This window comes from Ambystoma mexicanum, chromosome 4q, assembly GCF_040938575.1.
Source record: "Ambystoma mexicanum isolate Mex_15411 chromosome 4q, UKY_AmexF1_1, whole genome shotgun sequence".
Taxonomy (NCBI): domain Eukaryota; kingdom Metazoa; phylum Chordata; class Amphibia; order Caudata; family Ambystomatidae; genus Ambystoma; species Ambystoma mexicanum.
The window spans coordinates 1,307,280,272-1,307,297,763 of record NC_090928.1 but is presented as its reverse complement, the minus strand read 5'-3'; the positions used below and the strand labels follow the sequence as shown (position 1 = coordinate 1,307,297,763).

Here is a 17,492-nt window from a genome sequence, read left to right as displayed (position 1 = left end):
TCGTTTTCAGGATCCCACATTCTTTAGCTATCTCCACCCCCATAATCTAGGCCTTAAACGCTTGCCATAGTGTACCGTGTGATGCCCCCCCCCGAGTGTATTATGGTGAAAGAAAGTGCGTATCTTCTTTCAATGTCCACTTTAAACACCACGTCCTGAAGTGCATCTGACTTGAACCGCCAATGTGAGATGGTGCTGGCCCCCCCCCCATCGAGAATGATATGATGATGGGGGAACGGTCCGAGATTGTGCGAGGGAGGATCATGCAGCTGGAAACCCTTCCCGCCCAGTCTTTTGGGATTAGTATTAGAACTATACAGGAGGACATGTCGTGGACGGATGAGTAGAATGTGAATTGAGGTTGTGTGGGTGCAGAACCCTCCAAATGTCCCTCAGTTCTAGCTTCCCCATCTGATCGATAAGACTGGAGCTACTCTTGGATAGTGGCTTGGGGGCTGTCCCTGTACGAATTCATATCCCCCGCCCATAGCACTGGGATCAGTGGGTATGCGCAGATAATGCCAGCAATTGCCTCATAGAATTCATATGAATGTCCATTTGGACCATATGTATTGACAAGCAGCCATTCTACTCCTTCCAGTATCCCGTGAACTGTGTATGGTTTCCCAGACCCCAAAGATTCCAACTCATCAGGTTAATCACCCCCATTGAGTTGTTTGGTGATTAATCACCCGCACATAGCATCCTTATTTAGCAGGCGCCCCTCTCCTGCCCGATTTCGTCTGCCAACACACTTTTTACTTATTTTTAACCCCCAACCAGTCCCTCCCCATCCCCGCCAATCAGAGTGATGGTATCCCCCTCTCCAACCAATATGGGTCAGACCTGGAACTGGGCGAACCTCACAACACCATTCCAATCGAACACTGCAGAACTGCATGGGGGAACTCTTTTACACCTGCATTGCTAACTGACAGGATACCATGTTAAATCAATGCAAAGATGCTTGGTTCCCCTGACTAGGTATGCTTCCCGGCCATCTCGCTGTTCTCGTTGTTTGCTCGATGTAGGCAACCGCCTCAGTGGGCATCGTAAAGAAAAATGTCTTCCCCTGATGTTGGAATTTCAGCCGTGCTGGGAATAGCATTGCATACTGCATCGACCTGTCCCTCAAAAGTTGATTTATGCCCACAAAGGCTATGCGCTCTCACTGGACTGCCGTGGACAACTCCACCTAAACGTGGATGTTGGCAGATTCGTAACACAGGGGGGTCCGTTCCATGGCCAGTCGAAGGATGAGATCCTGCTCGCAATAGTTCGTTAGGTGGATCAATGCCCAGGCCCCTGGTTTGGGTCTGAACACCGGTGATCTGTGGGCACTCTCCACTACAAATGATGTTGAAAAGGGTGGGTCCCCCAGGAGTTCTCTCAGTAGTTTCGATCACGACTTCCATGGGGCCCCTGCCAAACCCTTCCGGCAGGCCCACTATGCGGATGCATGTTTCAGATCATTGGACAAAGAGGTTACTTGAGTTTTCAGTTCCACAATGTCATCTCCGGCTTTCCCAATACGAGTCTCCACCTCTGTCACTCTGGTGCTTTCTCGCTCTATTTTGGCACTTAGTGTTGTGACCTTGAAGTCAATGTCATGGAGCTTGCCACCGAAAGTTGCGAAGCCCGCCTGCATGCCATCCATTATTTGGCGCAGATCCGGCATGTCCTGGGCCGCTGCCCCCACGTTGTCGCCTGAGGCTTTATTAGCACCCACAGCAGATTTGGGGACCTGCCTTGTGAAAGGTTCAATGTTGCCTTGCTTTTTGTGTGCCCCACTTCCCTTTGTCGTGGTCACAGCATGGGGACTCCCCCCACTCTCAGTCCTAGTTCCAGTTGCTCCCTGGGGCAGACCCTGTCGCCGCCACTCCCTGAAGCACTGGGTTGGTATCCGGGAGTCGCGCAGCCCGGCAGTCACTAGTGTAGAACACGGCTCCAGAGTCCGGGCCCCCTCCAGGTCATTGTGTTTGGGAAGTTAAAGGTGGTGTAATGTTGTGTCCTTCACCCTCACCCAGCCCTCAGTGCACCGCCATTGCTCCGTAGCCAGGATACGTGACGCCAGGCTAGGTTCAGCTGTGCAATAGGGGCCATGGGGCTGGTCACAATGGGGTTCTGCTCTGCGCCTCCCTCCCCGACACCGGAGTGCTCCACTGGTTCAGCGCTGCCCGATCCAGTTAGGGCAAAGGCGCACAGGCCGCTGTCACTCTGGTCTCAGTATCGGGTTTTGTAGTGGGGCTCTCAGCCCCAAAGTCGGCCCGGATGTGCCCCGGCTCTTCAGACACCCTAAGAGCTGCGCTGGACTCACTGTGGGTTCCGTTAATAGGCGAGAGTGTCGCAGAGCTCAGAGAAGAGCATAAAGGTAATAGCCCAGCCTCAAAGCCTGGAAAACATTACCCCATCCTTCTGGTTGGAGTCAGATAAAATGTAGAATTTAAAGTGACTTTCTTTTCCATATTTCCATGTTTCGATTGGTTCTTTAAAGAGGGGCAACATTACAACATGTTTGCAATCCAGCTTCTCTCAGATTGACACTAAAGTCTCTATAAGTTTCATTTTGTAATCCTGATTCTCAGTCCTGCAAAGAAGAAAACACAAATAGCATTCATTTTTGTTCACCTCCCCATACAATAATATGCTTTTGCATCCCCGATTTGACTGTTCTCCATTTAGTAAAGATTGTTGAATACTTTTATATACAAGGAATTAATGCTTGCCCTTGTGTGGTAATGAATAACTCCAGAAGGCAGCAGGTACGTTCACTCAGGTTCCTTTATTCAAGATGTTACAAGAAGATGACTCAGTTAAGGGGCTGAGCCCAAGAGGGGGCCCACTGACACCCACCACCCAGGCTAGATCTGACCAACTGCCAGAGCTGGAATAGAGGCCACATGAAAAACATTCCAGGCACTCATCACTCACTCATGCATGCAAGGGATGAGGACATGGCACACCTCCCCTCTTTCATAAACAAAAGCACACATCTGAAATAACTACATGCAGACTCCCAGCTCCTAGAATCAACTACCGCCAGCATGCCCAAATAACATGACAATGCCCTCAAACACTCACAATAAAGCAGACACCTAGTGTCCAGAGCTGCCGCCCCTGGTCCTTGATCCCTTCCACGGCGGCCAAGCACAGGCCCACCACGTCCAATGTGGCTACGCACACTGCAACACACAGCCACCTAAACAGGAACAAAACTCCTTCTACCTCGGTCCACCACCCCAGTCTCAGCACTGCCACTCTTGAGCACAAAGCCAAAGTCAGTGGTGCACACAACTCACACCGGACCTCTGAAATGGGGAGGGGGGGCTGTGGTACAAGTCTGTAGCTGTAGGGAAGTTTTGTAGGTCCAGATGAATTGTTCTTGCAAAGTCTCTGCAGGAGGTAGAGGGGGGGGTCAGAGATGGAAAGACAACGATGAGTGATAGAGAGGACTTTAAAGTTAATCCTTTCTCTAGTAGGTAGCCAGTGAGCGTTTTTTCTGTCCGTGGAGACATGGTCCCGCCTGGGCAAAGCTCATAGCTGCACGGATGGCATTATTCTGAATAGCTTGTAGTTTGTTGGGGTTGCGCTCTGTGGTGCCATCAAGGTGGGAATCGCAGTAGTCAAGCCGGGAGCCAATTACGGCTCTGGCTACTGTCAAGCGATCTTGGGTGGATAGGAAGGGTGTCTTTACATTTAGTAGTTTGGGAGTCTGGGCCGCTGAGGATGCAATTGCATTGATGTGCCGGGTCATGCTGAGGCTGGAATGTCGGTAGACGCCTAGCGTTTTGACTGAGGAGGAGACTGGAATGGTGCAAGCGTCAATAGTGAAGGCGCAGTAGGAAGGATCAAGTGTGACTAAGCGTGATTCTGCGGGTATAGATAACTGTGATACTCTCCCTATCACATAAGATTACATGATGAATGCTCTATGAACATTACACTTCTATACCGACCACATAGTCACATGAAGGATGTTATTGACCTTCTTTTAACTTTTCTAAAACCATCCTCTAAAGTTTGACTTCTTGGAGATTTTAACTACTGGTTACATGATAAAAATGATGTGCAAACTAAATCATTGGATAGGACTGTTACTAACCTTGGCTTCTCTCAGTTTGTCAAGTAGCCCACTCATGTGAAGGGGAGCAGCATTGATTGGTTAGTTGGACATAATAGTGTACACTTCATTCAGTCTGTAAGCCCTTGTCCCTGGTCCGACCATTCATTTATCCACTTTGAAATTACTTCGGAAAAGAAAATAACAGAGAAGAAGCTAGCGACTACTACAACTAACTGTAGAAATCTAAAATAACTGCCACAAGAAGCCTTGGAGCCATGGTTCAGGAGATTGCAGCAGCATCTGAAGGATACATGTTCATAGATGACATCTCAGAACCCCCCAGCCTCTTGGAGAAATAAGAGAGTGTCATAAAGAGAGACCAATTCCTGGTTCTCTTCTGATTTGCAAGAACTTAAAAGTAAAAAAATCAAGGCTCTGTATCACTAACTGATTTAGATAAGGAAACATACAAAACACTTGTAAAACGCTATCAAAAAGCTGCCATCTTGGCAGAGAAACCCAACTTCGATGATCGTATATCCAAGGCTCAGTCCCAGCCCAAGGAACTTTTTAAAGTTTTTAAGGAGCTGGAAACGACTAAAAATAACAACGCAGATATAAACATCAGAGATGCCAACCGGTGTAATTTAGTTCAGAAGGCCATGGACACTAAACGTAATAAAAATAAAGATGGGATCATGTCATCCAATAAAACTACTATTTAAAAAGACTCTGACACTTAAGAACTGGAAAGCAGAAGAACTATTTGTTTTTAAACCTATATCCGAAGCAGAGCTTACAGGGATCATAGAGAAACTTAAACAGTCATATTGCAAGGGGGACATGTGCCCTGCCATGGCGATTAAAGCATGTTCTGCTGCTCTGATTACCACGTTATGCACTTTCGTGAATGCTTCTTTTAGAGACTGGCGTGTGCCGGTATGCATTAAAAACTCATGGGTCAAACATCTCTTGAAAAAACCGGGTCTTGCACTATTTGATCCTTTGGACTATCGTCCGATTTCAAATTCCCCTTTTCTTTTAAACATTTTGGAGAGTGGCATATCCCCAAGTTCTGGCCCATTTGCGATCCTAAAACATACTGAACCAGAGGCAATCAGGATTCAGAGAACGGCACGGGACGGAGACAGCGTTGCTGGACTTAAAGTCCCGACTTCTCCAGAATATGGATCGGGGGGACACTAGTATGCTGATGCTTCTGGACCTGTCTGCCGCCTTCGACCTGGTGGACCATAACGTTTTGGTCACCAGGTTGGAGTATGTCGCAGGTTTCTCCACAGCGGCAGCCCAATGGGTCAAAGCGTTCTCGGGGGACGTCCCTGGAGGGTGAGTATCGCCCTGGCTGATGCTGATCCTAAGGAGCTGACCCAAGGAGTACCTCAAGGAGCTTGTTTATCGCCTATATTTTATAACACTTTTACTGTACTGTTTCTGGATTTCCCCCAACCCCCTTATCATTGGGAGAAATAAAAGTCTACAGCAAGAGCCGAACATGGCGCTGCGTCCGGATCTGACTCTTGACCCCGTACATATGGTGGGTGACTGTCTTTAACAATGAAAAACGCAAGCAATGTTTTTTAACAATATAACCAACCCTCGGGAGACTTCTGGCACATTACATGGTTGGTGTTTCGCGCGTGAATAGGCCATCCAGGCCTCCCCCCCTTTGTGCATTGTGTCACTTCCAGCTTTGCAATGGTGAATGAAACGCACAACTAGAATTACCAGAATGTGGAGACACACTTCCTACTGGATGGGCCACTCACACATCTCTGCTTCACAACCACCATGTAGAGGAAGGAGGCCTTTGCCGGACTGAAGCGACTAGTGTTCTGTGTTTGCTCTTTAGCCAATGCCAATCTGCATGGGCTGTGCAGTACACACATTAGGGTAAAGGCCCCAGAATGAAAACTGCAGTTGAATGAACAGCCAGGGCTGGGCAGGAGGTGTCTGGTGCTATGAGACCCCTTCTCTATGGAGCACCCTCTTAGCTCTATCTAGCTAAACCATTTTCAGAGAGAGGTACACCATTCATGGCCTCAAGGCCCACATCAAACGTCAAGTCTACTATTTGTAGATCTGCATTTCTGCATGAAAATGAACATGCTGTAGTATTTTTTCTTCACATTTTGTATTGATGGGAATATGCTAAGGATTTAGCTTGTAAAAGATGTAGAGAGTGTGTGTGTGTGTGTGTGCGTGCGTGCGTGCGTGCGTGCGTGTGTAAGGCTGCAATAAAGCCGGATTGTCATTATTTGTACCTTTTGTGTGTAGTTTCTGCCATCAAGTTAATAGAGTGCCAGATGTCCCCGGCATGACTGAACAGTATTTGTTTTGCTCTACTTCTATGGTTTATTGCACACGCCTATTTTATATTAATACCTTTAATGTTCTCCAATCCCCAAAGCACCAACACCCCTCACACTCACCAATGCTCCATCATAACTCCCTCTGCCAATCACGCGCATACATGCTTGCTCTGCCACACTGCCTAGCCCCTCCTAGCCGCGCAATCATGCTCTCTACTCACACCTGATGTGCTCCAGTTTCTCCTGGACTGCTTAATGTGTAAGGGAGCAGCACGGCTATACTCTTGCTGTATGATAGGCTTAGCAAGTGCAGCAAGAGAGACAGCACGGGAAGATGTCATATCCGGCTGGAGGAACTGGGAGGGGTCAGCAAACCTGGACCCGCCTCTTGTCTCGTCTGGCAAAACCCACCATTTCTGGTGGCAAATGTTTTCTGGATGGATGTTAAGGCTGCACTCGGCCTCCAAAGCGTTGGCAGCGATGGGAGGGGCTGGGGGGGTCATCTTAATGTCGGGTGCGCCTAAACTAGGGTTTAACCCTTCGTGCTCATATACAATTAATTTGGTTGGGTAATAATGGCAAAGTTTCTTAAAAATCAAAGCAAACCATTCTGTAATTGGTGTGTGCTTTTATAAAAGGGCTGGCACTCCCACTTCTGTTGATATTAGTGAAAACGAGGATAGCATAACCCGGAAGGAGCCCCAGGGCCCATCCTTGCTGCAACGGATGGAAGACATCCGAAGGTGGGGAGTGGCAGAGGTAGACATCCCACAACCCACCCAGAGCCCGGAACCGGAGGATGGGGTAGGGGTGGATTGGAGCCAAATGTTGAATGAACTGCACTCCTGGGCAGACCAGAAACCTCCCTGAATGGTAGATCTGGTGTCTCCCGTGCTGAAGGGGAGATAGATGCAATGGGGAGCGGCAGGGGTGCAGGGTGAGGTGGGCCATGAGTCCTATGTACAAAATGCTGAATAAACAGAAGCACTCTCGGCTCAATGAGTTCATGCGCCTGCTGCAGTGATTTACAATTAGAGCTCTGCAGCAGGTTCTTAACCCACTGGGCTATTCCAATGATTCACTGGCTTTCAAAGCTTAAAACAATTCTTATACGGATGTTTTACAGCTGCTTTTACAACCAATAACATTTTCACAAATTAAATGATCGGGTAAAATGATCAAGTGGGTTAACAGTAGGGGTAGGAGCCGAATATGGCATGTGTCATATGCCAGTGACACGTGCCACTGCATGTCCCCACTACAAGTGAGACCTACCCCTTCTCTGGGTTAATGAACAACTTGTTAAAATGGTAACAGCTCGCTGGTCAGTCACTGGATTCAATTTGGTCAGGAGCAGCTCAGTATTTCATCTTTTCAAAGTAGGAAAATGCAGGTGATATAATTTAGTGTAACATCATTTCAGCTGCTTTCCATAATTATTTATTTTAATGACGCAGATTGCTATTTAAGGAATGAATATCGGCGCACTAAAAGAATAGCTGCCAGCGTGATAGTTTGCTCTTCTCTTGCGCTATCGATGAGTGGGGGGATGGCAAGCGGGCGGGGCTTCCACCGAAACCACATTCTCCCTGTCCTTTCTCAAGGCTGGTCCCACTAGTGCCGTCCACGTCTGCACATGTCTAGAAAACTAGTGCTCCCTGCAGCGCCCCCCTGTGTGGGCGTGGGCAGTAGGGTAGTGTCTCCCCTCTGAGCAGCGCCGCGAGGGAGGCCTCCTAATTCCCGCCATTCCCGCCTCCCCTCCGATGATGGCGAGGGGACTGGGCAGTGGGGGTGGGGGCCTCCCAGGCTGCGCAGAGGGGACCCCGGAGGGACACCCATTTAGCAGCGTCCCTCCACTTTCTGGACAAGAAACACAGGTTTGCACAGAAGAACTATTTATTAACAACTAGAAATAAACCAATTTAAAATATAACCATGAAACATTTTCCCCATTGTCGATGAGATCCAAAGGTCAATGATTACTGCAATGAAGAACGATCGATACCTTGGCAAGTCCCGTTGCCAAAGCTGCATTTAACTAACCTGGATTTAACTAACCTGGGGCTGCAGAATAAGGCACAGGGCCCTATTCTGCAGCCCCAGGTTAGTTATTAAGAGCCTCCAGGGGCGATACTCTGGTATCTGCCAGAAGCATGGACAGGTCACGCAGACAGACACGTAACCTTTGCACTCCATGCTCCTCTTCCACTGCTTCAATGAGTGCCTGGAACACGAGATACTGTCCCAAAGGTATTGCCGCCATTTCTCTGCTCCTCTCCCAAGCCTGTTCTCTGCTCCCCTCCTCGGCCTGTTCTTTGCTCCCCTCCCCGGCCTGTTCTCTGCTCCCCTCCTCGGCCTGTTCTCTGCTCCCCTCCCTGGCCTGTTCTCTGCTCCCCTCCTCGGCCTGTTCTCTGCTCCCCTCCTCGGCCTGTTCTCTGCTCCCATTCCCCTTCTGTTCTCTGCTCCCCTCCCTGGCCTGTTCTCTGCTCCCCTCCTCGGCCTGTTCTCTGCTCCCCTCCCCGGCCTATTCTCTGCTCCCTTTCCCTGGCCTGTTCTCTGCTCTCCTCCCCTTTTGTTCTCTGCTTCCTTCCCCTTCTGTTCTCTGCTTCCTTCCCCTTCTGTTCTCTGCTCCCATTCCCCGGCCTGTTCTCTGCTTCCCTCCCCAGCCTGTTCTCTGCATCAATTCCCCTCCTGTTCTCTACTCCCATTCCCCGGCCTGTTCTCTGCTTCCCTTCCCCGGCCTGTTCTCTGCTCCCCTCCCCAGGCTGTTCTCTGCTTCCCTTCCCCAGCCTGTTCTCTGCTTCCCATTCCCCGGCCTGTTCTCTGCTCCCATTCCCCGGCCTGTTCTCTGCTCCCATTCCCCGGCCTGTTCTCTGCTCCCATTCCCCGGCCTGTTCTCTGCTCCCATTCCCCGGCCTGTTCTCTGCTTCCCTTCCCCAGCCTGTTCTCTGCTTCCCTTCCCCGGCCTGATCTCTGCTCCCATTCCCCGGCCTTTTCTCTGCTCCCATTCCCCGGCCTGTTCTCTGCTTCCCTTCCCCAGTCTGTTCTCTGCTCCCATTCCCCGGCCTGTTCTCTGCTCCCCTCCCGGGCCTGTTCTCTGCTCCCTTTCCCTGGCCTGTTCTCTGCTCTCCTCCCCTTTTGTTCTCTGCTTCCTTCCCCTTCTGTTCTCTGCTTCCTTCCCCTTCTGTTCTCTGCTCCCATTCCCCGGCCTGTTCTCTGCTTCCCTCCCCAGCCTGTTCTCTGCATCAATTCCCCTCCTGTTCTCTGCTCCCATTCCCCGGCCTGTTCTCTGCTTCCCTTCCCCGGCCTGTTCTCTGCTCCCCTCCCCAGGCTGTTCTCTGCTTCCCTTCCCCAGCCTGTTCTCTGCTTCCCATTCCCCGGCCTGTTCTCTGCTCCCATTCCCTGGCCTGTTCTCTGCTCCCATTCCCCGGCCTGTTCTCTGCTCCCATTCCCCGGCCAGTTCTCTGCTCCCATTCCCCGGCCTGTTCTCTGCTTCCCTTCCCCAGCCTGTTCTCTGCTTCCCTTCCCTGGCCTGTTCTCTGCTCCCATTCCCCAGCCTGTTCTCAGCTCCCATTCCCCGGCCTATTCTCTGCTTCCCTTCCCCAGCCTGTTCTCTGCTCCCCTCCCCGGGCTGTTCTCTGCTTCCCTTCCCCAGCCTGTTCTCTGCTTCCCTTCCCCAGCCTGTTCTCTGCTTCCCTTCCCCGGCCTGTTCTCTGCTCCCATTCCCCGGCCTGTTCTCTGCTTCCCTTCCCCGGCTTGTTCTCTGCTTCCCTTCCCCGGCCTGTTCTCTGCTCCCATTCCCCGGCCTGTTCTCTGCTCCCATTCCCCGGCCTGTTCTCTGCGCCCCTCCCCGGCCTGTTCTCTGCTTCCCTTCCCATGCCTCTTCTCTGCTTCCCTTCCCCGGCCTGTTCTCTGCTTCCCTTCCCCGGCCTGTTTTCTGCTCCAATTCCCTGGCCTGTTCTCTGCTTCCCTTCCCCGGCCTGTTCTCTGCATCAATTCCCCTCCTGTTCTCTGCTCCCATTCCCCGGCCTGTTCTCTGCTTCCCTTCCCCGGCCTGTTCTCTGCTCCCCTCCCCAGGCTGTTCTCTGCTTCCCTTCCCCAGCCTGTTCTCTGCTTCCCATTCCCCGGCCTGTTCTCTGCTCCCATTCCCCGGCCTGTTCTCTGCTCCCATTCCCCGGCCTGTTCTCTGCCCCCATTCCCCGGCCTGTTCTCTGCTACCATTCCCAGGCCTGTTCTCTGCTTCCATTCCCCGGCCTGTTCTCTGCTCCCATTCCCCGGCCTGTTCTCTGCTTCCCTTCCCCAGCCTGTTCTCTGCTTCCCTTCCCTGGCCTGTTCTCTGCTCCCATTCCCCAGCCTGTTCTCAGCTCCCATTCCCCGGCCTATTCTCTGCTTCCCTTCCCCGGCCTGTTCTCTGTTCCCCTTCCCTTTCTGTTCACTGCTCTCCTCCCCCTCTGTTTTCTGCTTCCGTTTCCCAACCTGTTCTCTGCTTCCCTTCTCTGGCCTGTTCTCTGCTCCTCTCACCCGGGCCTGTTCTCTGCTCCTCTCGCCCGGGCCTCTTCTCTGCTCCCCTCGCCCGGGTCTCTTCTCTGCTCCCCTCGCCCGGGCCTCTTCTGTGCTCCCCTCCCCCTGCCTCTTCTCTGCTCCTCTCCCCCTGCTACTTCTCTTCTCCCCTTCCCATGCCTCTTCTCTACTTTCTTTCCACCGTGATCAGAAGATAATGGGCCTCAATACAAGTGTGGCGTTCTGGAATTATGGGTGCCGGTCACACCGTACTGTGGACCGCCACACTATAACTCTGCCATCGGAGGATGTTGCGCCGGCAATGTCTGACTTGCCAGGCGTAACTGCAACCGCCCCCAGAGTTTACAGAGAAGCACTGGCACCGTTAACAACAGTACCAGTGCTCTGTGCACCTATTCCCGTGAATCCCTATGGGATTGCACGGGAATGGGGCACAACATTTTCCGGCGCCTGATATACTAGGCTGCCAGGACTTTTAAAATCCCGGTGACACCGGGAAGTTTGGTACCAGTAACATTTTTACAAGTCCGGCGGCAACCCACCCGAAGCACTGGCAGGGTTACTGCCGAACTCATAATGAGGGCCATGTCTCAACATAGTTTGCAAATCTGTCTATTATTTTTCTGGTGCGAGCAGATGTTAGTGCCATTTGCAGGTTGTAGAAGCGAGTGCTATTAGCAATTCGATGACAACTGCCGAAGCAGCCCTTTTTGTATCACTGACTCCACAATTGTTAAGCTCAAGAAGGACACTTGCAGTAATGCACAAACGACAAGGATGGAACAGGCGGCCTCTCTCCAGAACATGATCCTGGACCGGCGGCCTCTCTCCAGAACATGATCCTGGACCGGCGGCCTCTCTTCCAGAACATGATCCTGGACCGGCGGCCTCTCTTCCAGAACATGATCCTGGACAGGCGGCCTCTCTTCCAGAACATGATCCTGGACAGGCGGCCTCTCTTCCAGAACATGATCCTGGACAGGCGGCCTCTCTTCCAGAACATGATCCTGGACAGGCGGCCTCTCTTCCAGAACATGATCCTGGACAGGCGGCCTCTCTTCCAGAACATAATCCTGGACAGGCGGCCTCTCTTCCAGAACATGATCCTGGACCGGCGGCCTCTCTTCCAGAACATGATCCTGGACAGGCGGCCTCTCTTCCAGAACATGATCCTGGACAGGAGTCCTCTCTCCAGAACATGATCCTGGACAGGAGTCCTCTCTCCAGAACATGATCCTGGACAGGCGGCCTCTCTTCCAGAACATGATCCTGGACCGGCGGCCTCTCTTCCAGAACATGATCCTGGACAGGCGGCCTCTCTTCCAGTACATGATCCTGGACCGGCGGCCTCTCTTCCAGAACATGATCCTGGACCGGCGGCCTCTCTTCCAGAACATGATCCTGGACCGGCGGCCTCTCTTCCAGAACATGATCCTGGACAGGAGGCCTCTCTCCAGAACATGATCCTGGACCGGCGGCCTCTCTTCCAGAACATGATCCTGGACCGGCGGCCTCTCTTCCAGAACATGATCCTGGACAGGCGGCCTCTCTTCCAGAACATGATCCTGGACAGGAGTCCTCTCTCCAGAACATAATCCTGGACAGGCGGCCTCTCTTCCAGAACATGATCCTGGACCGGCGGCCTCTCTTCCAGAACATGATCCTGGACAGGCGGCCTCTCTTCCAGAACATGATCCTGGACAGGCGGCCTCTCTTCCAGAACATGATCCTGGACCGGCGGCCTCTCTTCCAGAACATGATCCTGGACAGGCGGCCTCTCTTCCAGAACATGATCCTGGACCGGCGGCCTCTCTTCCAGAACATGATCCTGGACAGGAGTCCTCTCTCCAGAACATGATCCTGGACAGGCGGCCTCTCTTCCAGAACATGATCCTGGACCGGCGGCCTCTCTTCCAGAACATGATCCTGGACAGGCGGCCTCTCTTCCAGAACATGATCCTGGACCGGCGGCCTCTCTTCCAGAACATGATCCTGGACAGGCGGCCTCTCTTCCAGAACATGATCCTGGACAGGCGGCCTCTCTTCCAGAACATGATCCTGGACAGGCGGCCTCTCTTCCAGAACATTATCCTGGACCGGCGGCCTCTCTTCCAGAACATGATCCTGGACCGGCGGCCTCTCTTCCAGAACATGTTCCTGGACAGGCGGCCTCTCTTCCAGAACATGATCCTGGACAGGCGGCCTCTCTTCCAGAACATGATCCTGGCATTCAAATTCAGTTGATTCTTTTTGTCTGAAAATATAATGCTTGTGGCGTCCTTGTTGTCTCACTCTGGTGTTTCTTGTTCTTGTCATGGGTTGTAGGTGATGGCTCAAGACATCCCAAAAACAAACCATTGCTGTACTGTACACAAACAGGGCACATTAACGATGAACAAAAAGTCAAGTTTCTTTTTCCCCTACCATCATGTTCCAGCTCCCCCGCCACCCTCAGTGAACCGGAAGATGTGTAATCCCTGTTTCTAAGCGCGTTACATCCATCCATATAGTCCATTGAATGTTGAGAATGACCTCAAACATAAACAATACGTACAGTTGTGCACACATATAGTCTAATATTTGTGAACACATAAAGGGGTATTTTGCACATGCAACAGGGAGGGTTGCTTACTCACCAAAGCACAGTAAAGTCTGCCATTTGCATCCCAGTCCCTGCTGAGCACTCGATATTACACTGTTTGAGACTTCAATCATGTGATTTCGGGACAGCAGAGAATGCATTATCCATAGAGTAATCTCAGAGAGGCGTCAACAAGTACTATGAAGAAAATGGGGCAGATATGTATGCATGTGACTTATAAAGCAACAGCCTAACGCAGCACTGTACAGTGGGGCGCGTGAAGGGGTTACAAGTAGGGTGCGGGCTAAAAGAATGGTGTGTTCAGCTGCACGTAAGCCATTTGTTTTTTCATATACTATACATCAGCACCCTGGGCGGGCTGACACTCGTTCGAAGCCGCCTGAAGGCCGGTTCCACCATCTGCCATCTTCCCCCACCAACCCTGTATTTTTCTCTCCTGTCACTCCCCTCCCCCCATCCCACTTACCTGATTGCGGCAGCGGAGACCTGCCACCCCAGCTCCTGTCCCAGTGTGACCAGCATGAAAATGGAAGAGGGGCTCCATACAGACCCCACCTTCCAATTCCATAGTAGCCATGTTGGTGTAGTATTTTCTCTCTGTGAATGTAACATAGCGAGGTATCCATTCACAGAGAAGAAAATACTTATGTTTTCTTTTGAAACCATTAGCAACAGTGTAGCGTACTAGATGGGTGCTAATGGCGATATGCCCCGTAGTGGTGGGCTCACTCTGTAGGTAACGGCTCGCCACACTCGTTAAGGGATCCTTGCTGCCCTTAACTTGGGCGGCGGGCCGTTAACTACAGGGTGGGCCCATCACTTCGGGGCATATCCCTCAGTACAATACCTGTAGAGCACCCTGCAGCATTTACTCGTCTTGATGCTTGATTGTCCTCTTCTGGGAAAGTGCTTCCGCCTCGTGTGGTAATCTCGTGTGGTAATAGATGACCTACCATCCTGTGCTGAGGCTGTGGGATGTACGGCCTCTTGCAGATGTCCTTCTGCCTCGTGTGGTAATAGATGACCTGCGATCCTGTGCTGAGGCTGTGGGGTGTACGGTCTCTTGCAGGTGTGCTTCCGCCTCGTGTGGTAATAGATGACCTGTGATCCTGTGCTGAGGCTGTGGGGTGTACGATCTCTCGCAGGTGTGCTTCCACCTCGTGTGGTAATAGATGACCTGCGATCCTGTGCTGAGGCTGTGGGGTGTACGGTCTCTTGCAGGTGTGCTTCGTGTGGTAATAGATGACCTGTGATCATGTGCTGAGGCTGTGGGGTGTACTGTCTCTTGCAGGTGTGCTTCCGCCTCGTGTGGTAATAGCTGATCTGTGATCATGTGCTGAGGCTGTGGGGTGTACGGTCTCTTGCAGGTGTGCTTCGTGTGGTAATAGATGACCTGTGATCATGTGCTGAGGCTGTGGGGTGTACTGTCTCTTGCAGGTGTGCTTCCGCCTCGTGTGGTAATAGCTGATCTGTGATCATGTGCTGAGGCTGTGGGATGTACGGCCTCTTGCAGATGTCCTTCTGCCTCGTGTGGTAATAGATGACCTGCGATCCTGTGCTGAGGCTGTGGGGTGTACGATCTCTCGCAGGTGTGCTTCCACCTCGTGTGGTAATAGATGACCTGCGATCCTGTGCTGAGGCTGTGGGGTGTACGGTCTCTTGCAGGTGTGCTTCCGCCTCGTGTGGTAATAGATGACCTGTGATCCTGTGCTGAGGCTGTGGGGTGTACGGTCTCTTGCAGGTGTGCTTCGTGTGGTAATAGATGATCTGTGTTCATGTGCTGAGGCTGTGGGATGTACGGACACTTGCAGGAGTGCTTCCGCCTCGTGTTGGTAATAGATGACCTGTGATCCTGTGCTGAGGCTGTATGGTTTACGGTCTCTTGCAGGTGTGCTTCCGCCTCGTGTGGTAATAGATGACCTGTGATCCTGTGCTGAGGCTGTGGGGTGTACAGTCTCTCGCAGGTTTGCTTCCGCCTCGTGTTGGTAATAGATGATCTGTGATCATGTGCTGAGTCTGTGGGGTGTACAGTCTCTCGCAGGTTTGCTTCCGCCTCATGTGGTAATGGATGATCTGTGATCATGTGCTGAGGCTGTGGGGTGTACTGTCTCTTGCAGGTGTGCTTCCGCCTCGTGTGGTAATAGATGACCTGTGATCCTGTGCTGAGGCTGTGGGGTGTACGATCTCTCGCAGGTGTGCTTCCACCTCGTGTGGTAATAGATGACCTGCCATCCTGTGCTGAGGCTGTGGGGTGTACGGTCTCTTGCAGGTGTGCTTCCGCCTCGTGTGGTAATAGATGACCTGTGATCCTGTGCTGAGGCTGTGGGGTGTACGGTCTCTTGCAGGTGTGCTTTGTGTGGTAATAGATGATCTGTGATCATGTGCTGAGGCTGTGGGATGTACGGACACTTGCAGGAGTGCTTCCGCCTCGTGTTGGTAATAGATGACCTGTGATCCTGTGCTGAGGCTGTATGGTTTACGGTCTCTTGCAGGTGTGCTTCCGCCTCGTGTGGTAATAGATGACCTGTGATCCTGTGCTGAGGCTGTGGGGTGTACAGTCTCTCGCAGGTTTGCTTCCGCCTCGTGTTGGTAATAGATGATCTGTGATCATGTGCTGAGGCTGTGGGGTGTACAGTCTCTCGCAGGTGTGCTTCCGCCTCGTGTGGTAATGGATGATCTGTGATCATGTGCTGAGGCTGTGGGGTGTACTGTCTCTCGCAGGTGTGCTTCCGCCTCGTGTGGTAATAGATGACTTGTGATCCTGTGCTGAGGCTGTGGGGTGTACTGTCTCTTGCAGGTGTGCTTCCGCCTCGTGTGGTAATGGATGATCTGTGATCATGTGCTGAGGCTGTGGGGTGTACTGTCTCTTGCAGGTGTGCTTCCGCCTCGTGTGGTAATAGATGACTTGTGATCCTGTGCTGAGGCTGTGGGATGTACTGTCTCTTGCAGGTTTGCTTCCACTTCGTGTTGGTAATAGATGACCTGTGCTGAGGCTGTGGGGTGTACGATCTCTCGCAGGTTTGCTTCCGCCTCGTGTGGTAATAGATGACCTGTGATCATGTGCTGAGGCTGTGGGATGTACAGTCTCTTGCAGGTGTGCTTCCGCCTCATGTGGTAATAGATGACCTGTGATCCTGTGCTGAGGCTTTGGGGTGCACGGTCTCTTGCAGGTGTGCTTCTGCCTCATGTGGTAATAGATGATCTGTGATCATGTGCTGAGGCTGTGGGGTGTACTGTCTCTTGCAGGTGTGCTTCCGCCTTGTGTGGTAATAGATGACTTGTGATCCGGTGCTGAGGATGTGGGGTGTACGGTCTCTTGCAGGTGTGCTTCCGCCTCGTGTTGTAATAGATGACCTGTGATGCTGTGCTGAGGCTGTGGGGTGTACGATCTCTTGCAGGTGTGCTTCCGCCTCGTGTGGTAATAGATGACCTGTGATCCTGTGCTGAGGCGGTGGGGTGTACGGTCACTTGCAGGAGTGCTTCCGCCTCGTGTGGTAATAGATGACCTGTGATCCTGTGCTGAGGCTGTGGGGTGTACGGCCTCTTGCAGGTGTGCTTCCACCTCGTGTGGTGATAGATGAGCTGTGATCCTGTGCCGAGGCTGTGGGGTGTACGGTCTTTTGCAGGTGTGCTTCTGCATCGTCGGGTAATAGATGACCTGTGATCATGTGCTGAGGCTGTGGGGTGTACAGCCTCTTGCAGGTGTGCTTCTGCCTCCTGTAGTAATAGATGACGTAATCCTGTGCTGAGGCTGTGGGGTGTACGGCCTCTTGCAGGTGTGCTTCCGCCTCGTGTGGTAATAGATGACCTGTGATCCTGTGCTGAGGCTGTGGGGTGTACTCTCTCTTGCAGGTGTGCTTCCGCCTCGTGTGGTAATAGATGACCTGTGATCCTGTGCTGAGGCGGTGGGGTGTACGGTCACTTGCAGGAGTGCTTCCGCCTCGTGTGGTAATAGATGACCTGTGATCCTGTGCTG

The 17,492-nt window shown here is 52.0% G+C and overlaps 1 protein-coding gene across 2 annotated transcripts in view; it reads left to right on the top strand.

Annotated features, from left to right (window-relative positions):
* Positions 1-8,132: 8,132 nt before the first annotated feature.
* Positions 8,133-17,492, top strand: part of LOC138468419 (zinc finger protein 135-like) — a 44,442-nt gene continuing 35,082 nt past the window's right edge. Inside the window, exon 1 of one of the 2 annotated variants that reach the window (XM_069608970.1) lies at positions 8,133-8,270. The gene's annotated coding sequence lies outside the window, so the exon portion shown is untranslated. Of the gene's footprint in view, positions 8,271-8,469; positions 8,497-17,492 lie in introns of those variants that run through there. The other variant, XM_069608971.1, reaches the window with a different exon arrangement.